Source organism: Protopterus annectens, chromosome 10.part0 (assembly GCF_019279795.1).
Source record: "Protopterus annectens isolate FY-2018-M chromosome 10.part0, PAN1.0, whole genome shotgun sequence".
Classification (NCBI taxonomy): Eukaryota; Metazoa; Chordata; order Ceratodontiformes; family Protopteridae; genus Protopterus; species Protopterus annectens.
Genome location: NC_056744.1, coordinates 1,601,076,758 through 1,601,101,757, shown reverse-complemented (window position 1 = coordinate 1,601,101,757; position 25,000 = coordinate 1,601,076,758). Strand labels below are relative to the sequence as shown.

At 45.1% G+C, this 25,000-nt stretch overlaps 1 protein-coding gene and 1 pseudogene across 2 annotated transcripts in view; both read right to left on the bottom strand.

The window, feature by feature from the left end:
• The window catches only part of LOC122813774 (sulfotransferase 1 family member D1-like), a 506,318-nt gene that overhangs the window by 319,005 nt on the left and 162,313 nt on the right, over positions 1-25,000 (bottom strand). The window lies entirely within an intron of this gene.
• LOC122814550 lies at positions 23,773-23,919 on the bottom strand (annotated as a pseudogene).

The following is a 25,000-nucleotide window of genomic DNA, read 5'->3' as shown; positions in this document are numbered from 1 at the left end:
TTTGAATATTAGCTTCTCAGGAACTCATCCACTTCATTCTGTGCCCTGCTAGCTAACCAACACACACACACACACACACACACACACACACACACACACACACACACACACACACACACACACACACAATTTCCATTTCCAGAAGAGTCTAATGCTAATACAATAGTTCACTGTCATCAGCCAGCCCAGACTGGGACACCCAGGACACAGTCACTTCATACTCTTAAAAAATACCAACTACAATCTAATATCTTAAAAAGCTGAGCTCTTTGAAAGGTGGATTCCACTTATCAAAATTAACTACTTCATTGCCCCATTTCTCCAATATCCATTAATAAGCAGCCAACCAAAACCTTTTGTATTTGAATCAATAAAATTCTTTACTTAAAACAAATTATGTAAGAGAGTTTAAGACTTAAATATCCAAACAAATAAGTGATTCCAGAGAGAGAGAGAGAGAGAGAGAGATAGGAAATAACAAGCTTTAACATTAGAAAAAGTACAGTTTTGTACCTACCATAAATGTAGATGTTCGAAGATCCACATTGCTGCAGTCCTTACACTTGGGTAGTCCGCTGTCCTCGGTCGGCCCGAATATCAAAGTATAAGGCTGACGTCGGTCAAGGCGCATTTGACTGACATCAGGACGTCAGGGTACAAATGCGCATGACCGACGTCATATCCTCAGTCTTTTCTTGCCCCAGATGTCAGAAGACCCTAAACATAAAGGTCAAAACCAAAAGACAGCAAACAACCAACCACCCTTGCACTAATTATATGTACAATATATACAATATACACAATATGTACAACCCAACCCACACAACCACCTCTAACTACAGAGGGAAGGAGGGAGGGTAAATTGGACTGCAGCAATGTGGATCTTCGAACATCTACATTTATGGTAGGTACAAAACTGTACTATGTTCTTCATCTCACATTGCTGCAGTCCTTACACTTGGGTAGAATCCCAAAGCAGAGGTAAGGGAGGATGGCCAAACTACAAGGAAGCAGGAGCTGCCAAAATGCCCTGCAAAACAGCAGTGGCAAAACCAGCCCTGGATTTAGAGTAAAGAGGTAGGTGATAATGCCTAGAGAAAGTATGCACTGAACTCCAAGTAGCTGCCTCCAAAATATCCTTGGTTGCCACTCCCCTCAGAAAGGCTGTCGAAGTGGCAGTAGCCCTAGTGGAATGAGGCCTAATCCCAGCTGGAATCTCCTTGCCATGATGGGAATAACAGAAAGCAATGCAAAACCCAATCCACTTAGAAATAGTTTGTTTTGACACAGGCTTGCCCTGAGAACCCAAAGCAAAAGAAACAAACAACTGCTGAGACTGCCTGAACCCTTTAGTTCTGTCCAAATAATATCGCAACTGCCTGTGTACATCTAAAGTGTGCAAAATCTTTTCCCCTTTATTTTGGGGATTTGCATAAAAAGTAGGCAAATGAATAGTTTGGTTTAAAGCCACACTAGAAACCACTTTAGGCATAAAGGAAGGATTAGTACGTAAAGATACCCTATCCTTATGGAAAATCAAGAAAGGCTCAACCGCCATAAGGGCCTGCAATTCAGAAACCCTTCTTGCAGAGGTAATGGCCAACAAAAAAGCAGTCTTCCATGATAAAAATTTCAACTCAGAAGTAGCTGCAGGCTCAAAAGGTTGTAGAGTGAGTATCTCCAACACAAAATTGAGATCCCAAGCAGGAGTAGGAGCTCTTCGTGGGGGTCTTATATTCTTTGCCCCCTCTAAGAAATTGCTTGAACAAAGGATGGGAAAACAATGGTGGGTCACAATCATAGTGAGCCGAAATTGCTGCAGCATGAACCTTAATAGAAGAGAAAGACAAACCTTTGTCTAGTAACTCAGTAAGATATGGAAGAGCCACACTCAAATTAGGCTCAGAAACATCAAAATCTTTTGCTGCACTCCAAAATAAAAATCTCTTCCATTTATCTGCGTACACTTTCCTTGTACTAGGCCTTCTAGCTTCCAAAATAACATTCAAAACTTGCTGAGGAAGTGGAGGCCCACTATGGTTCAAAACAGAATATGCCAGGCTGTTAGGTGCAGAGAGTGAAGCTTGACATTGAGCAAATGGCTGTCCTCCTGTGACAACAGGTGTGGAATCGAAGGCAAAGGCCATGGAGGCTTCCGTACTAGACTTCTCAGTAATGGGTACCAGTGCTGTTGAGGCCAATCTAGAGCTATTAAAATCATCCTTGGCTTGTCCTGTCTGACCTTTAGAAGTACCTTTGGGAGGAGAGGCAGAGGTGGAAAGGCATACACATGAAGATTGCTCCAATTGAAAGAAAGAGCATCCACTCTCCAAGCTGTGGGATGAAACCTTTTTGTGCAAAACTTTGGCAGCTGATGGTTTAGTGGAGAAGCGAACAGATCTATGTCTGGAGTTCCCCATGACACTGTCAATTTCTGAAATACATGAGGATCCAATTTCCACTCGTGGGGATCCATAATTCGTCTGCTCAACACATCTGCTAAGGAGTTCTGTGCTCCTGGCAGAAACCTTGCCTGAAGATTGAGCTGTAAACTGAGAGCAGTCTCCCACAAAATCATTGCTTGCCTGCATAGAGGATAAGAATGCTTTCCCCCTTGTTTGTTGATGTACCACATGACAGTTGTGTTGTCTGTTAGAATCAACACCTGCCCTGGAAGAAGTAAATCCTTGAAAGCTATTAATGCAAACTGGACTGCTAACATCTCCTTCAGGTTGATATGTAGATGTTGTAGTCTGGCAGGCCACTTGTCTTGTATCCACTTTCCATTTAGATGAGCTCCCCAAGCTTTGTCTGAGGCATCAGTCGTTAAAATCTGACTCGCCTCTGGCCGGGTCACAGAGAGTCCCTTGTTTAGGTGACATTCCTGAGCCCACCACAAAAATTCCTTTTGAATGCAAGGCATTATTTGAATGACAGTGTCCAGATCCTGGCAGTGCTGTGTCCATACATTTTTGAGATACCATTGCAGCTTCCTCATATGCAGTTTGGCATTGGGAAGCACCAGAATACAAGATGCCATGAACCCTAAGGCTTGAAGGACTGTCCTTGCAGTCAGCCCGGACTGATGAGATAGTTGATGGAAGTAAAGGGATAGACTCTTTTGTTTGTCCGGGGTTAAAAGGCCATCTGGGATGCTGTATTCAGTCTCACACCCAGAAAGCACATGTCCTGAGAGGGTACTAGACTGGACTTTATTTTGTTCACAGAATACCCCAGGCATCTTAGCACTGCTATCACATATTCCAAATGATGAAGAAGCTCTTCCCTTCCTTGAGCCAGAATCAGGCAGTCGTCCAAATAAGGATAGATCTGTATTCCTTTTAGCCTGAAGAAAGCTATCACTGGAGCCAGAACTTTCGTGAACACTCTGGGCGCAGTAGATAAGCCAAAGGGCAATGCAGAGAACTGATAGTGAGAAGTCCCAGCTCGAAAACGCAGATACTTCCTGCAACTTAGTCTGATAGGAACATGAAGGTAAGCCTCCTTGAGATCCAAAGTTACCATCCAATGATCTTTGCCCAGCAGAGGTAAAAGCTGCTGTAACGTCAACATTTTGAACTTGGGAATGTCCAGATAAGTGTTGAGGGTAGATAAATCCAAAATTGGTCTCCACGTGTTCCCCTTCTTTGGTACTAGGAACAGGCGAGAATAAAATCCTAGGCCCACTTCTGGCATAGGGACCGGCTGTATGGCCCCTATTTGGAGTAACAGAGAAACTTGCTTGTGAGCCTCTATTCTTTGTTGAGGAGGAACGTCTGGCATGCCTTTGAAAGGAGGCAAGGTATGGAAATAAAACCTGTAACCGTGGTGTATGATATCCAATACCCATCTGTCTTGGGTAATTAAACTCCAATTTTCTTTGAAAAGTGCCAACCTTCCTCCCAAAGGTGCTGCCAGACGAGAAGGCTCTGGCAGCTGAAAAGGTAGGTCATTGGGTCTGTTTACGAAAGGACTGACCCCTGCCCTCACCTGAAGACTGTGCAGGAGAACTCCCTGTTCTAGGCCTGAAAGAGCCCTGAGCTCTGCCCCTACCACGTCTAGATCTACCCCTAGACTGGGAATCATAAGAAGGATACGCCCACACTTTAGCAGGCCAATTTCTACTAAACTTTGGAGGCTGGACCTGCAAAAAATCTTTAACAGTCTGCATAGACTTAGCCTTGTCTTCCATTTTCTTTAAAACTGCCTCAACAGGAGGACCAAACAACACGTCAGATTGTAAAGGAGCATCTAAAATCCTTGTTTTAACATGTTCAGATAAATTTTGATCCCTCAGCCAGGCGTGTCTGAAGAACTGACCCAGTGGCAGCCACCCTAGACGAGGCCTGTACAGCATCAAAACCACATTGCAAAGAATGCTTACCCACCTGTTCAGAAACATGTACTAAATCTTGCAACTCTTTACAATCAATACCTTCTGCCAGAGCATCAACCTTAGACTTTAATTGTGAAAGGAGATAGTTTTGGTATTTCAACATGTGAAACTGGCAATTCAAAGCCCTCATAGCAGGAGTGGAAGAAGTATAAACTTTCTTTCCCCATCTATCCAAGGCCCTGGCCTCTTTGTCTGCAGGAACCGGATTCTTAACAACAGAAGCCTTAACACCTTTAGGCCCCTGGCTAACAGTTTCTGGGTCTGCCCTAGGACTCTTAAAAAGATACTTATGAGCTTCAGGCACCCTGTAATACCTATCCGGTTTAACAGGAGCAGGAGGCAAAGAATCAGGATTAAGAGAAGCCTCTGTAAAACATCTTCCACTACATCCAAAACAGGAGGTATAGCCAAAGGCCTATGCTGGGGTAAAACAAAATTCCCTAAGCCTTTTCCTGGAATCAGAGAAGTCCTGACCTTCCCACTTAAAATGCTCCCTCATGGAATGAAGAGTTTCTGAAAAGAAAAATCCTCAGGAGGAGAAGCAGAAGGAGTAGAATCATCCACATCAGAATCAGAATAAGGAGAGTACTCCTGCAAGTCTTCAGCCGAAGACTCTGAAACATCTGAAGCCTGCTCAAAACTCCCTAGCTCAGGCTCCACCCTAGGTCTCTTATCAGGAGGGGGCATAGAACCCCTAATCAAAGTAATCAAATCTTCTGCCATTTTAAGCATATGCTTCTTGGGCACAGTTCCTGAAGAGCTAGGGGTAACACCAACTGAAGCTAAACCTGGCCTGCCCCTGGGAGATGCCTTGGAAACAGAAGGAGAGGGCCTAACCACCCTAGGCAGGGAGTATAGTAACCTGAGAAGCCCCATCAGCCTGGCCTGCCTCCTGAGAGGCCACATCCTGCAATAACAAAGTCTCTCCCTGGGATCCCAAAGAAACCTCCGGTGGAACCACCGGCTCCACCGACACCTCTAAAGAACCGGCGTCCGGTACTGACGGTTCCTCCAGCCTAGGTTTAACTGCTTTGTCCTTGCGCTTCTTCGAAGAAGCGTCGGAGCATCCAACGGCATTTTATAATTGCACCGCTTTCCGAAGACTAACCTGGCACAATCTAATCTTCTCTTAATAGTGCGCTTATTGAATCTAGCACAAGAGCGACACCCAACAACGTCGTGCTCAGGCCCTAAACAAGGAATACACAAAGTATGGTAGTCTCTATGCGGTATCTGTTTCCCACAAGAAATACAATTATTCACTTTTTCTGACATCCGTAAACCACTGAGGCAAGAAAAACCAAAATATTCCCAACGGGTACTTAGCCAACTTTGACTCGGTCTGAAACTCCGAAATCGAACAATTTCAGAACGCCAACCGGCACTTGCAACGCTGCTTCTGCATCGGACCATGCGGCAAAAAAGACTGAGGATATGACGTCGGTCATGCGCATTTGTACCCTGACGTCCTGATGTCAGTCAAATGCGCCTTGACCGACGTCAGCCTTATACTTTGATATTCGGGCCGACCGAGGACAGCGGACTACCCAAGTGTAAGGACTGCAGCAATGTGAGATGAAGAACATCACTGTTTAATTAGCTAGCTAGTTTTGCTACTAACTCTAGCCACAGAATTACTAAAATATGTCTACCACTATCTAGAAATTGTAAAAAATAAACAAGCAAAGTAAACGGAAATGAACTTACCAATGCAGTGTAGCATAGAATTATCAGACACATTCTTCCAACTACCAAATGAAGAGAAAAAGGTTACTGGTCAAATTCTCTCGGAAGCCAGTCTCTTCCTCTGAACTTTGAAGGAGTATTCTGGGATGAGTCACATTAACACATTTTTTATATGGAATGCTCTCTCCCTTCCTGCACCAAATGAAGATGTTCCTTCCTCCTTCCTTTATGATCATGTTTAAATTCCAAGCAGCAGGTCTTCTGGGAAATTCCCAGATGATGTAATGCATTAAGAAACTGAAAGCTGATAAGAAGCAGAAAAACCTGATAATGTGAAGTAAAATTAAAAAAATAATAGACATGATCGCAAAAGTCTCCTCTGAGGAAAGAGCACAACTTCTAAGGGAGAGAGCAGTGACATCAGAGGGAATGAGGGCATATGGGAGAATTGACAGATTTTAGTTAGCAAAGGCAAGTGTTTTAGGCATCTTGTATTTGGTAGTTTTTTTTTCATTTTCATTTGTCCTGTACTTACATTACCTGTATATGTATTCTATGTAGCACGTTCTTAATGTGATCCTTATGTGAAGAAAACAAAAGGCCATTAAGTAGGAGAAAACTGAACCATACTTCAAAATGTAAAAAGGACAACCATAAGAATACTGTAGGTAAATATATTATAGTTTATCTGTGGCAGAGACCATTATTTTAAGTTTCTTGGAATTCTGGAATTAGTTGTTCATATCTGAGATAGTGGCATGCACATTGAGTTTATTGTGTTTAGAAACTAAGTGGTGGAACATACTATGTGTGAATGACCCACCTGGGTTAAATGAAAAGTTTTCACAGATTCCTGCCTTAAAACATAAACATTTTCAAATAAAATGAAGTTTGTCACCAGTTTATTTGAATTCATGTGATCCATCGTTTGGTGTATTTAAAGCGTTTTTCAATTTTTGTTACATTTCCTTGAAGGTGAAATATACTGGGTCTATATCATAGTTTCAAAGGTTCATTACCACGAACCTTTGTACACTGAATCTTAAACAGCAAACGTTCATTTCCATGAACATTCAGTTCAACAAATTACTTTTCCAGCATCAGAAATTTGCCCTTTTCCCCACTGTAGTGTGATCTTTGAGTTAGTATATATAGTTAGGGGGCTGTGGGAAGCACAGCCCTCCACCTGTGTGTGTTTAAAATACTACGCTTTGTGTGATGGCCTGAATGCTGAGTGAGTCATTACTTTCCCTGGGAAAGTAATTAGTTGAACTGAATGTTTGCGGAAGTGAGCGTTTGCTGTTTAAGGTTCAATGTACAAAGATTTGCTGTAATGAACCTTCGATAATATGATATAGACCCAAATAAATTTGGTATTGTATAACTTGTGTTAACACCATTACACTTTATTTTATTGTGATATGTGATTCTGTCAGTTTGTTTGTTTTTTCCCTTCGGCAAATTGTGGATTTTGTTGGATATAAGCAATGCGGCCATCACTGAGTCATGCTTTTCAGGATAGAAACAGGACATGGTGGTTCCTGGGTTAAGAATACATAGAATCAGGGTAAAATGGTATGGGATGTAGTGTTGTAAGTAAGGCAAGAAACCAGTTTCATAGTAGATGAAGATGACAGAGAGAGATGGATTCAGAGACATATCGTGCACTCTGTAGGAAATGCAATGAAGACCCTCCTCCCACTTCCTACACAGGTGCACACAAGGGCTGCAGAAGTAATAGATTACTAGTCTTTAAAGCAGGAAGCCAACATGCATATCATATCAGAGACCGTCTCCAGACAGCAATGACCATACATGCCTTTGTAATAACCACATATGCCTTGGACTATAGAGATACAGATTTCAGGAATAGGAACAAACTTTTCTCAAAGATAAACTGGTAGAATTGTCTGTAAAATGTGTGGTCAATAAAATTAGAAAGCTTGAGACAGTTGGCAAATAGAAATGAATACAGTAATCCTTTAGTGCATTCACAATGTATTATACAAGGTTTTTGGGAAGCAGACAGTACATTTTCCTTTCTTCATTAAAATGTTCACATTCCTTTCCCAGTGTGGTATTAATTGTACTGCTTAAGTAAGAAAAGTACACTGAAGAGAGTAACATATTTCAAGTGGAAACTTTTTTATTACTTTGTTAACATAGTATTCTGACAAAGGATGCTGCACTATGGATAGCAACTACACAGTGACTGAAGCATCACTGCTTTGCAGCTTGTTTCACTCAAGAAACACCGACTTTCTGTTTTAATTTATATTCACAAACTAAGAGATGGCCTGATTTTGTGATATATTGTTCTCCTGAGTGAGCACTAGTAGATGGTCTTTGGATGGAGACATTATTTTATATACAATTGCATATGAGGTACAGTATTAGTATGAAAGCACCTTTTAAATTTAGGTTGCACTGATTCAGTCTTAATAAGTTCCTTTTTATTGTAAGCACAAAACATGTTATTGAATTCTAAAACTAGTCTATGGAGGTTTTATAATGTCAGCTAAACATGTAATATTTTTGAGTAATTTTTTTTGCAATGATACCCAGTTGTTTTAATGTCTGACATGTTACAAGATCTACATGCTTACCAAAGGAATATTTGCCAGTAATTGTGATACTCACTCATTATTTTCAACTCATTAGAAGCCATAAGGAGTCCAAGCTTTTTGAAGTACATAATATTGCATTTTTCAGTACAGAACCATAGACCAGTCAATTCAGACCAGGGAAGTATGTTGGCTAAGTATTGATTATAATAAAATTGTCACTGAAAATCTTGCTTTATTGTCATTTGCATACTTGCTTAGCCAGCAGTGCCTATTAAATAAAACTGGTCCTAATAACAAGCCCTAGGGAATTCCCTCAACAACAACAACAAAAAAGATTCTCAGATCTAACTAGACCACAGTCCATCTCCCCCAAAACTAGATATCATAAAATAATAAGTAAAGCGCTGAAACTAATAATCACTGTACAATTTACTCTGATGAGACATCCACCCTAACCCTGGACCCACCCTTCCCACAAGCTCCTAACCCACTACCACCTTCAACATATGGCCAAATTCAAGGTCCCCTAACTCTCTCCTGACCTGTCACCTAAACATCAGGAGTATTAACAACAAGGTCCATAATCTTCATGCCCTTCTAGCCACCTATTCACCTGATGTGCTATGTCTTACAGAAACCTAGCTAAAACCAGGAACTAAAAGTGATGAGGTTATCCCACCAGGGTACAACATGCTTAGACTGGACCAAAACACCAGGAAAGGTGGAGGAGTAGCAGTTCTGTTTAAAAACACAATAGATGTCACCTTAGCACCACAACAACCCCCCCCCCCGTTGATTAATGCAGAAGCCCTAGTTAGTAAACTACAGCTTACCAAAGTAAATCTATATTCATTGCCTGCATTTATATCCCCCAGGCAACAATGCAAATACCCTAGAAGACTTCCTCCAATGGCTTTCCAACACATACTCCCAAGAAACTATGATGTTAGGAGACATTAATATTGACTGGAACAATTGTTCCTCTGAATCTCCCACCATCCATATAAATCTTCACGGCTATACCCAACTTGTATCCCCACCCACCAGAATATACAAATCCAACTACAAGGCAATATCCTGAAGTGAGGTTTACAATGAACTCAGAGCATGCAATTGAGCCATACTTGAAGAACTTCCACTAGGTGATGCTGTACACTATTTGAATTCTAAATTCCTCTTCATTCTAGATTCCCCAAGCTCCTACCCGCACCCTCAGAGCCAAAACTAAGACCGCCCCTTGGCTCTCTAAAGTAACCAAAACCAAAATCATAGCAAGAAATAAAGCATGGGACAACTGGCACACCTCCAAAGACCCACTTGACCATATTAAATTCTGACAACTAAGGAATGATACCAAGAAACCCACATTGTTACACAAAAAAACTTCTACCAACACCTTCAGCAAAAACACCAGAACAAACCTCAAAAATTTTGGGCAGGCATAAACAAACTTCTCCACCCTGGCCAAACCTCCACCCCTACCCCTTCAGCTTGCGACCTTAAAACTCCAGAGGAAACTGCTAACATTATTAACACATTTTTTTTATCAAAACCATCCAATCACTAGCTAGCCAACTACCCCCACCAGCTCCTTTCAAAACTCCTCCACAACCACTACCCCACTCCCTTTCACCTTCCAACTTGTATCCAGATCGACCATCCGATCTCTAATTAACAAACTAATGCCCACTACCCTGGCAGCTGATCTCCTCACACCAGAATATTTACAAAAAGGGGAGGATGCTATTACATACACTGTCTCGATCATAATAAAGCACACCTTGACTGAAGCCAGTATCCCCCTCTCTCTGGAAGGTTTCCCATGTCATTCCTCTTCATAAAGGAGGGAATTCTTTAGACCTCTCAAACTTCCAGCCAATAGCCATACTATCACCACAGGCCACAGTTATGGAAAAGTGCATCCACAGCCAATTAATGCATTATCTCACCCAAAATAAACTACTGGCCAACTCTCAGCATGGCTTTAGGCCACACCACAGCACCACATCAGCCCTCCTATCCTTCTCTAACACTATCAACATCACCCAAAACAATAACAAACTTAACTCCGCTCTCATCCTAGATCTCTCTAAGGCCTTTGATATGGTCAATCACATACTGCTTCTCCGTACCCTGAAGGAACTGTCACTGAATAGTAGCTCTATTAAATGGTTCCAATCTTGCCTGTCTGATAGACAACAAGCACTTTTATGGCAGAATACCCTATCCACAAATCTACCCATTACTCTAAGAGTCCCCCAAAGCTCCATACTAGGACCACTACTCTTCTCAGTCTTTATCAATGACCTACCCACCATCACTCCCAAGGCCACCTGCATCCAATACGTGGACGACTCTAATTTAATATGTACCACCTCCTCGTCAACTGAGCTTATGACCCTAACCCAGAATACTTTCAATGATGTAGAAAAATGGTTTGCAAACCATCAGCTTCTATTAAACCCCAACAAAACTAAACTGCTCATCTTTTCCCCCACATGCAAATCCTCCTCAGCATTCTTTACTATAAGTTCCAACAATGGCACTATTATATCCCCAGATACTCACACAAAACTCCTGGGTGTCACAGTCGATAATGCCCTAAAATATGATATCCATGTCAATCAAACCATCAAATCTGTCAACAAAAAACTGGGCTCCCTATACAGGATCAAACCCTTCCTCACTCCTTTTGCAAGAACCACTATCGCTCAGTCCCACCTACTATCTATCCTCCTCTATGCCTCCCCCCTCTTCACTAAGCTGAACCAAGCCACCCTTACCAAACTTTCTAGTTGTTACAACCATAGTGCTAGATTTGCTACAGGTGCTACCTCTAGGACCCACCATTGTATCAACCTAACTCAACTAGGATGGCTGGAGTGGCCCAGTCTTCTCCGATACAACCAACTTATAATAATCCACAAAATTCTATATCAACCCAAAAAAACACCAGCACTAAATATGATCATCAAACCATACAGCAACCTGAGGTCACTACGCTCTGCTGACAAACTGCTGGTACAAACTACTAAGAGCATAAATGTGGCTGGGGACTCTCTATTCGCCAACTCAGTAGGCAAAACTTGGAATATGCTTCCTGCCAAACTTACTCACAAATCCTCCTTAACCTAGTTCAAAAAAAGCCTCAAACTATACTTCCAACACCATTGGCAGTGTCTCTGCTTAAACCTCGACTAATCACCACCCGCTGTTCCTGCAAACTCTCCCTAAGCATTTAAATCATATACTCTAATAAGTCTATGAATTCTTGAAGGGACTTAGCCCATAACTGTGCGTATTATTGTCTGAAATTGAAGCTGCATGATTTTGATGTTGTCTATTTTTTTTATCTGTGTTTGTAACCTTACTGAAAACTGCATAATGTTAGGTAGTCCAATCTCACCTTCATTTTTACATATGGGTTCAGAGCCGATTCTCGGCTCCGACTTGGCCGATTTTCAAGCTCAAAGACTTCTGGTTGGTTCGTGGCTAAGCAGGTATCCCATGGTGCACTAGTGCAATCCCCAGATCTCTTTTGCCACGTCGACGAGTTCAGATGTGCTTCTCTTGGCTCTGGCTAACTTTTGCATTTTTCATTAACTAGTGGTTTTTTGCATATTTACTTTACTGAAAATATACATGTATAGGGCTTTATCTTAATTGTCTTGTGTGACCGTAGTAGTAGTAGTATCTTGTGTACCAGTAGTTAGGCACAGTTGCGCTTTTTGCCTAAATCATTAGTTATGGCAGTTTCGCCATTTTTCTGTTATTTACTGGAAAGTATACATATAACATTTACCTTAATTGCCTTGTGGTCTTGTGTGACCAGTAGTAGCAGTCTCCTGTGTATCAGTAGTTAGGCGCAGTTGCGATTTATTGTCTAGATAGTTAGTTTTGGCGGTTTTGCCGTTCTTAATCAATAGGGGCTCCTATTGATTACTTTCCTGTCAATCGATTATTGTTGACTGGTGATCTTTAGCGGGGACCCGCTAAAGTCTTAATCACTTTACAGCTGCAAATTTTTCTCCTACCTTTTGAGCATGTGTGTGTGTGTGTGTGTGTGTGTGTGTGTGTGTGTGTGTGTGTGTGTGTGTGTGTGTGTGTGTGTGTGTGTGTGTGTTGTGGTATACTTGTTCTGTTCGAATTAGAAGACCCGCTTCTTCACAGGGCTAGGCCCGTTTAACTTAGAGGACCTAGTCCTCGTGTTTCTACTCCACTGTATTTTTATTTGAAGATATTTTCTGTATGACTGAATATATGTCTGTTGTTTAGTGAAGGACCTAGTTTTTTTTCTTACACCAGGCTAGGCCTGTTTAACTTAGAGGACCTAGTCCTCGTGTAATTCTTCTGCAGGGCTAGGCCCGTTTTAGTTACAGGACCTAGTCCTCAGTCATTCTCTTTTTCTTTTTTCCTCTGATTGCTTGTGTGTTGCAATGTCTAAGGATAGCAAGGAGCACAAATCCTCTGGGTTTAAAAAATGTATGAAGTGCTCCCAGAAAATGTCTTTGATGGATGGCCATAGTAGCTGTGTCTACTGCTTGGGAGCCATCCATTTGCAAGAATCATGTTTGTTCTGTCATGCGTTCTCTCCTAGAGTGTTGCAGGAGAGAAAGAACAAACTGATACTCAGGGGTCTTCTGAAGCCAACCTTCGAGGAAGCTTTATCTGGTTCTTCGGCTTCTTTGTGTAAGTCTTCAAAGTCAAAATCTGACTCAAAATTAAAAGGTTCAAAAAGGCCTTCTCCGGCACTGGCTGGTGTTTCAGAGCCACCTGCCAAATTAACAAAATCTGCTTCCTCGACTCCTCAGTCTTCGGAGCCAAAGGAGAGCACCGTGGTTTCAGTGTTGGTCACAGGTGCTTCGGTGCTGGCTGCTGAACCCCTGAATATAGTTGACTCTGCTTCTCGGAGTCAATTTGTAGAGTCCCTACCGGTCTCCTTGATGGTCAAATCTGCAGTGCCTGCTAGGTCGAGATCCCCAACTTTATCTTCTAGATCTTCTAGGAGTCTTTTGAAAGAAGATGTGGAGAGGGTAGTACTGAGACTCCTGAAGTCGTCTGCCCAGCCTAAATTTTTGTTGGCTTCGACCCATTTGGCTCAGGAGCCACTCGAACCAGTCTTGTCCTCATCTGTGATTCCTCCTCTGAGACATGTTAGTTTTTTGGAGCCAGAGTGCTTGTTACCAATGGAGGAACTCGGTTCTGGCTCCCCTTGCTGTTGCATTGGAGCCGAGTTCGGCTCCGACACTCGGCTCCATCCGTCATGTCCAGGGACCAAAGCTCTTCTGTCAGCTCCAAGGGGGAGGGTTTGAATTGATCTTTGTCAGTTCCGAGCCTTCCTCTCGGTGCTTCTGCCAGGGTGAGCTAGGACCCTCCATCTATCTCGGAGCCGATGACTCAGGCTCCGGCACCGTCCTTGGTCTCTTTGGAGTGGGGATGGTCTTCAGAGCCAGAGAGGTCTGCTTTTGAGGTGATGAGGAGTGTGCTGTCACAATCTACAACCCCTGCCAGTGGTACAAGCATTCTTCCCCCCAGGGCTCCCACTTCAGTCTCAGTACCTACTCTCTACAGAGACAGCAGAGAACCACAGCCTCAGGAGCCACCGGCTGGTGGCCCCCACTCTTCCGGGCCCTCCCCAGAAGGTCCTTTCGAGGAGCCCCCTCGGGAGAGGGTATGCAAGAGGAAACATATTGACTCCCAGGATGAGTTGGAGGGGTCCCCTAAGTCGTCCTCTGATGTCTCCTTTGTGGACATTCTAGAGATCCTTAAACAGAGGTGCGACTGGCCCACTGTCAACCCTTCTTATGAGGAGTCGATGTACCTGAAGGCTTTCGGGTCTCAACCCTCTACCTCTTGGGTGTCTTCACCTTTTGACAAGCTAATGGATCTGGTTAGTCGGAAGGTGTGGGATACTCCCGATGCTGTGGAGCCAGTCCCTAGAAGACCAAATAAGTTCCTGTCTGCCCCTCCTGGAAAATAATTCTTGTCTAAGGGTGTTCCCATAGATGCCATGGTGGTGACGGCAGCCACGAAGAATGAGTTGACGGAGACTTCTTCCTCTGTTCATCCGCCAAACAAGGAGTCTCGACAGATGGACAGATTTGGGAAGTATGTATTTAGTTCAGCGGCCATTACACTTCGATCTCTGAACTCTCTTACCCATTTCACGAGGTTGCAGAGGGATCTCCTCAAGGAGTTAGGAGATTTCATACAGGGTGCTTGTCCTGAGGAAGTCCCTGATAGGATCTCTGCTAAGTTGTCCACCCTAAATTTGGTAGTTAACTCCTCCATGTGGCTTATCTCTCATGCAGCTGATGGAGCGAGTAGAGCAGCAGGTTGAGGAGTTGCCCTTAGGCGCCACTCCTAGATGCACTTGTGTAACTTTACGTAGCCTTTTAAGTCCACCTTCCCCAACCCTGCATTTGATGGTTCCTCCTTGTTTGGGTCCAAGGTGAAAGAAACACTCACTCGGTGTGAACAGGAGGGAAAGACTCTCTCTGCCGTGGGAGTCTGTTTTACCATCCCCTCTCGACCATACCCCAAAGGTCAAAAGGCAGGTAAGATGTGGTTCAAAAATTCCCAGAGGGCCTTCCGGGCACACAGAATGAATCCTCCGGCAGAGGAGGAGGAGGAAATGTTACACGTCGCACTAGAGGCAGGGACGGTCTGCACTACCAGCAAGGCCGTGGTTCCTTTCGAGGGCAGCCTTATGAGCTCTCCTGATGTGGGGCCCAACTGCATTTCTCTGGGGCCAGTAGGGGGATGCATCTCTTTGTATTCAGAAACCTGGCTAAATGTAACCCAAGACAAGTGGGTACAAAGAGTTGTTACCAGAGGCTATATCATACCCTTTTCCCTTCCACCGTTTGTTCCCAAGAAGATCTCAGATGTTCCACCCAATCACAGGGATCAGGCAACTGTGGAGATCAACAAATTGCACTCAAAAAGAGTGATCGAGCCCATCCCAGCAGACCAGACAGGATCCGGAATTAACTCCAGGTTCTTTTTAGTCCCAAAACGAACAGGAGACTGGAGGCCAATATTGGACCTCAGCAGATTAAACACATCCGTGGAAAAGGACATGTTTCGGATGGTCACACTGCAGTCGATACTCCCGTTGTTAGGGAAACACTATTGGATGTGCTCTCTGGATCTCCAAGATGTCTACTACCATATAAAAATGGACATGGCATCAAGGAGATATCTGCACTTCCGGCTGGGAGCCAGCCATTATCAGTTTTGTGCTCTGCCCTTTGGTCTCAACATAGCCCCCAGGGTGTTCACCAAATGCATGGCAGTAGTGACAGCTCACCTGAGACGTCAGGGATTCCAGGTGTTTCCGTATTTGGATGACTGGCTCCTACCCACCCCCACCAGGCATCTACTTCTCCAAAACAGGGACGCCACCATCCAGTTTTGTGCTCAACTAGGGATCTCCATAAATTGGGAAAAATCTGCATTACTGCCCTCACAATCTGTGAATTTTATAGGCGCAGAGATAGACACAGTGGATATGACAGTTCGTCTTCCTGCCGAAAGAGCACAAAACCTCATCTCACAAGTTCAGCATCTTTTTCTGTTTCGGACGGTCAAAGCAAAATGGATTTTTCAACTTCTTGGAACGATGGCCTCATGATGATGATGAATCAGCAAGCAAAGGAGAGCAGTATTGCTGGAACTTAATTCTTCCTCAAGTCTTGGAGGGTGCCTTCATGAGGTGGACCCTGTTTTTCACAGTCTCACCAAATATCATGGACAGATATAGGTTAGAAAATAGCAAAGATAGCTGGGTGAAGATGACCCAGGGTAAAAAAGTGCACAATCCTGGTAGGCACACTGGTGTGAGGACTGGAAAAAATGACAGTGTAGAATCGTCAAGATATGAAAACATTCCTACAGTGGGGCTAGGCTAGACCCAGACGGGAGGGACAGATATAGGTTAGAAAATAGCAAAGATAGCTGGGTGAAGAAGACCCAGGATAAAAAAGTGCACAATCCTGGTAGGCACACTGGTGTGAGGACTGGAAAAAATGACTGTAGAATTGTCAAGATATGGAAACATTCCTACAGTGGGGCTAGGCTAGACCCAGACGGGAGGAAGGCCCCATTTTAGAAGGAAGTAGCAGTCCACAAAAATAACAAAAACTGATAGACCAAAATAGAGCCATAAAGATGATAGAGTGGACTATGGAGGATAAGAAAGAAATTATGTATTGTTACTGTTACGCAAGAAGCCCAGAATTTAAAGACAGAAAATATACAAAAAGATTAAGACAGAGAGATTACAGGAAAGAAAACTAGTTGCATAGGAAAAACTGTCAGAAGCTTCAAATAAAAATTTGTGCTCATTAATAAAACAGATTTATGATAAACATTATATAGAGCAAGAAACCTTGGGTCATTTGGAAAAAGAATTGGTTGAGAAAGTGTGAAAATATAAAGAATAACATCTAGAAATTTTTGAAAGGTATAAAAAAGAAATATGTACTTGAGAAAGAAAGAGACATCTGGTATGGCACAATATTTCTGCAAAGGAGAAAGACAAATTAATCATTACAAAAAAGCAGTCTTAAGGATATTTGAAGAGAAATAGAGGTAAAGGCAGTGATGTAGCTAGAGTTTGTACCACCCAGGGTGATCTTTGAGTTTACCTTCCTCCCCCCTCACAAAATAAAACATAATAGACATTATACACAAAGCCTTGACAATCACCACTTCCCTCAATCAACATTGTTTCACACTCACAAAACAATTATACTGGCCTGTGGCAGCCCTATCTTTGCTTTCCTGGGGGCCAGGGGCATGGTATCACAGATCTGGCTTCCTGGAGCAGTCCTCTGCCAGTCTACACAGACAACCAATGTCCCCAGGTGGCCATGGGTCTGAGATGTCACACTGTCCCGGGGGTGGTGCTTCACTGCTTCACCCGGGCATGAGCTCTCCAGGCCCTGTTGCCATCTGCCCAACAATCCCTTATGGACTTCCGTCCAGGCCTCCCCTTTGACCCAGCCAACAGACCTCCTTCCCCAGCCACAGTCTCCACCTTACCTTGGGTGAGCCCGCAGCCTCCACATCTCCTGCAGACTCCCTAATCATGCTGGATCATGCATGCTTCAGAGCCTCTTGGGAGAGCTCCCCACCAATCCCATGTGGACTTGCAGAACTCGCCTTGGCCACCAAGAGGTAGATCCATTCTCATAAGGGCTTCCGAGTCTCCCTTCTTTTTGATCTAGAGGGTTGTGGAGGACTTTGTAATTTTTTGGGAACCACTCTTGGGTCTGGGGTAAGGTCGGATGCCCTGACCTCCACATAAGAAGGAGCCCACCCTATCTGGCCAATTTCCACCACTGTTTCCCTTGTAGGCTTCTGTCCTGCAGGGGGGGCATGGTCCGCAACATCTCACTTTGGTGGCAGCCCTCCTGGCCTGGCCACTTTCCATCTCTCTCTCTCCCTTCTGGACTTCCACCTGCTCTGGGCCTCCACTTGAACCTGGCTGAGGGAGCTCATTTCCTGGCCGCGGTCCCCTGTCAGGGTCCGTCATTCTTCCATGTCTCCTGCAGGCTGCCTGATCATGCCAGATCATGTGTGCCCTCAGAACCTCTCAAGGGAACTTCCCTCCAATCCTTTTCACCTTCACGGAACTCTGCTTGGCCGCACTGCCTCAGATAGCTCTCATCAGGATTTCCATCACGCCAGTTCTCCCCTCCACCTGCATCTAGAGCTTTCAAACTCACAGGGCAGATGGCCCTAGGACCCCTCATTCCCACACCCTCACTGCACACCTCCCACTCTTTCCTGCACTCCATGAAGGTAATACAAATGCAGATTCTTTTGAGCCTCACAGCCCTTGTCTTCAGGGCAGTGTTGTTTGCAAAGTGGCATCCCCCCATGCCAGGTGAAGAACAGGAGGCTAATCCGTCTTCCCTGGCTGACCTTGGTAAGAGACACCATGGTGGCTCTATCTCTGCTTTCCTTGGGTCCTGGTGATGGGATCACAGATCTGACCTCCCAGAGTGTCCCTTGGCCTGCCCACACTGACAGCCAAGCCCGCCATCTACCATGAATGTGAGAAACCACTGCGGCCCTATCTCTTCTTTCCTGGGATCCAGTGGGATAGGATCCCAGACCTGGCTTCCTGGGGTGGCCTTTGGCCTGTCCACACCAACAGCTGAGCACTGCTAGCTGGCCCTGGGTGCAAGTTGCACAGTGGCCATATCTCTGCTTCCCTGGGGTCAAGTGGATGGGAAAACCATATCTTGCTTCCCCGGACAGCCTTTGGCCCTCTCTTTGAAGAAGTGTACCCATTCCTGGGTTGCCCTCCAGGGATGACCCATAAGGCTGAGTCCACGATCATTAGCCAGATCCGTGCCTGCACGAGTTTCAGCTATCTGGACCGAGGTACAGGACAGGCGATGCAAAGGGGAGGCTGGGGACTTCCACCTATGCAGGAGGTCTCTCGGTTGGTGGAGCACCTGGACAGTGCCCCACAACCCCATCCAGCCAGACTCTACCGCTGCCATTGAGCTAAGTCCCAATGGCAATCGGGGCCAGTGTAGGGTAGCAGGAGGAGGAGGTGCTGGTGGTGGGCTGACCATGGATGGGTCCCCCTCACCAGGATGGCAATGAATCCATCCCTACAACTACTACAAAAGCTTGGATTGAGGGCTGATTTTCAGTAGATCCCAGCTTTTTGCTGTTCTGCTATGTATGAAACCATGACCCAGAATCAGGACATCTATGAATGGTTTAGCACCCAGTTCCCCATGATTGTACTGTGCACTGCTGGAGAGAGGCAGTCCCCTTCTGTCCACACTCTGAGCCAGTGAGGAGCAGTGCTCCTTGCTGACCTTGTGGATGGCTATCCCTGGCCAACTGGAGATCTTCAAATCTGCAGTATTGATATGTTTAGACAGGATTCTGACTTAGAGGCGTCCAGTCATAATCCCACAGATGGTAGCTTCATGCCATTGGCTTCTCAGCCAAGCACATACACCAAGTGTCTGAATCTGTGGATCCTCTCGTACTGAGCAGGATTACTAACAACACATCATCAGTAGAGTAAAACTAACCTGTCTCACGGTGGTCTTAACACATCTCACGTTCCCTATTAGTGGGTGAACAATCCAATGCTTGGTGAATTCTACTTCACAATGACAGGAAGAACTGACATCCAAGGATCAAAATGCTGCCACAAGGCAGTTATCCCTGTGGTAACTTTTATGACACCTCCTGCTTAAAATCCAGAAAGAAAGAAGGATCGTGAAGCTCTGCTTTCACAGAGCATATTTATACTGAAAATCAGGATCAAGTGACCTTTTGCATTTCGGCTCCATGGGAGGTTTCTGTTCTCCCTGAGTTCGCCTTAAGGCACCTGCATTACTCTTTGACAGGTGTACTGTCCCAGTCAAACTCCCTACCTGACACTGTCCCCAGAGTGGGTTGAGCTCAGATGCCCAGATGCTTGGAGCCAGAAGCAAGAGCCTCACCAGGTAAGTAAAAAATGATAACAATAGTGGTATTTCACTGACAGCTGAGGCCTTCATCTTATTCTACACCTCTCATGTCTCTTCACAGTACCAGACTAGAGTCAGGCTTGTCAGGGTCTTCTTTACCCACAGATTCTGCCAAGCCTGTTCCCTTGGCTGTTGTTTTGATAGATAATAGGTAGGGACAGTGCGAATCTCATTCATCCATTCATGCTTATCACTAATTAGATGATGAGGCATTTGGCTACATTAAGAGAGTCATAGTTATTCCCGCCATTTACCTGTGCTTCATTGAATTTCTTCACTTTTCCATTCAGAGCACTGGGCAGAAATCACATCTCGTCAACACCAGTCCCAGGCCTTTGCGATGCTTTGTTTTAAACATTCAGATTCCCCCAGTCCACACCAGTTCTAAGTCAGCTGCTAGCTCGGGGACAATGCGAGATGCTGGTCGGAACCAGTACCTGCCACAGCCAGGGTGATCCACAGGAAGGGCCTGGTGTGCATCCGGAGTAGCTGTTGCCATCCCCAGACCCCCTTAGGAGGGGGGTGCAGTGAGAGAGCTATGCCTAGTCCAGCCAATGTGCGTGCCCAGACCTGCTTTGTGCCCAAGCCTGACCAACCCAGCCCTTAGAGCCAATCCTTATCCCAAAGTTACAGATTTGCCTTGCCAACTTCCTTAACCTACATTGTTCTAACATGTTTGTGTCTTTCGGCTTTTCCCGGTTAGGGGTCGCCACAGCAGAACTCCGGTCCGCTAATACTTGGCAGTAGATTCTTATGTGCTGGCTTGCCGGGCCTAATGCACAACCTTCAACGAAGGAACGCCCATTCACGCATGTCGCCACACAGAAGACGCTCTAACTGAGAATCGAACGGGCAACATCTAAATGTGAGGCAACAAAGCTACCGCAGCACCACCACTGCAGTAACATACCAAGCGAAAACAGTCCTTGAACCAAATAAGGAATCAGATGCAAAAACAGAGAATACAAGATAAAGAAAAATAATCTGGTTCCACACAGCAGTGAAAATCAATATGTCCTTTATTGTAGTAGGTAAGTGCTTTCTCGGAATAAAATCCGCTTCATCAGACCAACAAAGATAGAATAGCAGTTACATTTTTAACCACTAAAACATACAATTAAAAATCAGACAAAATGTGCATCATAGCTAAAAGCCATGTGATAAAATACATCTGTAGAATATATAAATTGTTAAAAAATTGAATAAAACAGACAAATGAACAATATGTACTTAAAACTGGTAAATACAATAGTAAAAAAATAATAAAAGATGGACTATTGAAATATACATGATAACATATTAAAAGAGAGATCAATGTTTTAATGGCCGTGCTTTAAGGAAAGGTTTCAGGGAAACTCTGTTGTTTAAACCAGGAGATTTATCAGCTTGAAAGTACAAAATCCATTTCTATTCACTAGATTCTGTTCTATTATTTATGTCACCTCCTCTCTTTGTACTATGCAGAATCTCTAGTACCATAAAGCTAAATTTATGTTCTTTACCCTCTTTAGCTACATGTAGTGATACTGCACTGGTTTCTTTAACATTCCTGATATCCCTAAGGTGTTCAAGTATTCTATCCTTAAACACCCTGTTCGTTTTCCCTATGTAAAATGAGAAGCAGGTAATACAATAGCAAAAATAAACAACATTGTGGTGCAGCCCCTTGGCTCCCACCGATGGCCAGGTATAGGCCCGACACCTCAGCACCATCCATTTTCTGGGCTAGTTGATTTGGTGAGTGAGTTATTACACACTCCTTAGCAGATTCAAACTTCCATGGCCACCATCCTGCTGTCTATGTCAACCAATACCATTTTTGGGGTCTGATGAATGTTTGGTTCATCCTGCAGTGCCAGTTGTGTTTACCAAAAGTGGCCTACTAGACTCTTACATTCCAAATCTGGTTCTAAGCCAGTAACATGGGCTTCTTACCCATTTAGAATTTGAGAACAGATTGAGATAGTTTTGGCCCCAAGACCTCTAATCATTTGATTTGCCAGATAAAATTGCATCTGCCGAGTGTCAGCTATCCTGAAAGAAACTTTGGAGGGAACCAGCTACTAGATGGATCAATTAGTCTTTTGCCCCTACACCCAGACAAGAGGACCATCTTGCACATCAGGACCACTACGGACCTCCACCAGAGTTTCTTCTACCTTTGCCCTGCCCAGGCATAGTTCACCATCTTTTGGGTCCCACCAAATACACTCATGCTCCACATCCCCAATGGGATGGGTGAGATGGGCCAGCAGTGCGCCCCCTGCATGGGTCAGGGGGATTCTGCCTCAGCCAGCATGCACTGGCCCTCACTTTCATTGTGCCACGGGGTCTCCTGCCCAGCTTCAGAGTTGCAAACCTGTTAGACTACTTGAATGGTGTTTCAAGATGGGATTGGTAGACATCACCACTGACTACAGATACCCCATTTGAGCTCACCAGTCCAGTGGCAGGACGTGGTTGGGCCACACTGAGGACAGTCTGGCTCAGTCAACAGTCCTGCCGCTGCAAGGGCAGGGGTGGGTGAGGTGGTGGTTGTCTCCACGAACCTGAGGCAGAGCGAGAGCCGATGCTGTGGGCTGTAACACTTCTCTCTGGGGAGGGGAGCCACCTTCTGCACAACTTTTCCGGCTGACCTGGAGCCAGTCATGGTGCACTGTCGTGAGGAAGTACATCAGACAGTGTTCAGCTCGCCTGGGGCAGGTCCCCCCACAGGAGAAGGGGAATCCACTGAGCTGAATCCTCTGTATAGACCATAAGGACCACACCCGTTTACCTCTGAATGATTTCACGCCCTCATGGACTCCCTTTTCAAAGGTCTTTTCAAATTTCCTTTAGGGTACTTGTCTACTATCAGTATCTTGCCGGTGTTTAGCCTTAGATGGAGTTTACCACCCACTTTGGGCTGCATTCACAAATAATCCAACTCTGGGAAAACCTGATACCTGTGCGCTGGCGTCCATCACCAGCCTCCCATCATCCGCAAGCTGAGCCTTGATCACAAGAACATGGGCCTCCTGGATGGTGCTCGAGAGATGGACTTCCGTATGCCACATTTTTCTGTGCCCATTGCCCAGGCGGGGATTTGGTGCTGGGCTCTTCCCTCTTTACTCACCATTACCAAGAGAATCCTGGTTAGTTGCTTTTTTTCCACTTAGTAATATGCTTAAATTTGGTGGGTCGCTACTTCTGAGCTGAGGTCGCATTCAGAACATGGTCATAGGAGGTGGGTTGCAGGGGTCACAGGGACAAATGGATATACTGTCCCTTCCCTGGCCAGCAGCTGCTCCTCCACCACTGGACACTGGACAGTGAAAGAGGATCAATGCAACCCCAGAGCGCAGGAACCAGGTGGGCGGAAGTCAGGCCGCGCTCCCGGCAGGCAGCCGAGTAGTGGTATCACTGACACCTTCTGAGCCAGGCAAGACATACGCCTTCAGCCTCCTGTGTACAACACAGACAGGCTTCCCAGCTTGGGTCAGTGGAGACTCCTCTCCTCCCTCCCCTCAGCGTTTGCCTGGGGAGTGGGGGGCCCAGCACAGGCTTCCAAAGTGCCCAAGACACACACTCACCAGGGGTAGGACACCCCTGGAGATGATGGAAAGCACGATGACCCTCAATCAGGCATACCCCCGGGAGTAACCCAGGGCTGCATTTGAAGTGTCGATAATCAATGTGTCCTGCAGTTCATATTAGTTTTTGCAAGTAGCTGTGTTCTTCATCAACACACGAGCTGAGTTATCCACTGCTCAGAGTCATACTGGTCTTACTTCATCACTGTTGGAACCTCTGCTGGCATGGCATCACGCTGAGAGACGAGCAGGTGAGGTTTCATGGGCCTGCCCCACCAACCTTCCAGGTCTTCGAACTGATGCACTGCAGGGTACGGGGCATCCTCCTCATGACACCCGTGACTGCTGTCAAGGGGACAGGATGCTGATGTACGTCCCAGGGTTGGCCCAGAGTGGTGGAAAAAGAAGGCACAGCGTCCCCTGCTGGAATTGCGCCCTCTCCCCTCTACGGGGAGTTCGTCACCTTCAGGGTGCATAACCCTCTGCAGCCATCCCCTTGAGGTGGCAGAGGACTACCTGTCACAGCCGTGCCTCCTGCCACATGGATGGAAACCCCTCCTGCCACTGGGAAGCAAGGGGGAAAGACGCCACCCCAACTCTCACTCCCCTTCTCCAGGAATAGCAGCATTGGTCCCACCAGCGTCTGCCAGGACAGGTAAAGAGAAAGAGTTGGGGCAGCAGAGTGAGCAGAGGCGGTCCTCAGGGACAGCACCATTCTGGGACCCTCCATGTTAATGATCCTTCTTAATGATCCTTCTGCAGGTTCATCTACAGAAACCTTGTTATGACCTTTACTTCCTCTAGATAGTTATGTTTGATCATCTTCTCAGTGCACCACCAGAGTGTGACAGAATCCAGTGGGGCCAATCTGAGGACCTCACTAAACCGTCCAATTGGTAGTAGTGATAGACGGTGCGGTGTATTCAAAGGACAGGAACTTAATCAACATGAGCTTATGACCCACACTTACTTTGAATTCTTTGTTCATGGGGAATAATTGTAGTCTCCAGCCCCTATCATGAATGGCATTTAGCGGATTACCCGGACCTGTCGGTCAAGAGTAGACTTACACTGATCCATTCAGTGTATCATGCATGCAGCTCTAGACATCTAAGGGAATCACAGACCTGTTCTTGCTCAATGTTGTGTGGCTGAAAGCCACTTGTCCCTCTAAGAAGTTGGAGACGACTGCACGGGTTTGCATAACTAGTTAGCATGGCAGAGTCTCATTCTTTATTGGAATTAACCAAACAAATAACCTCACCA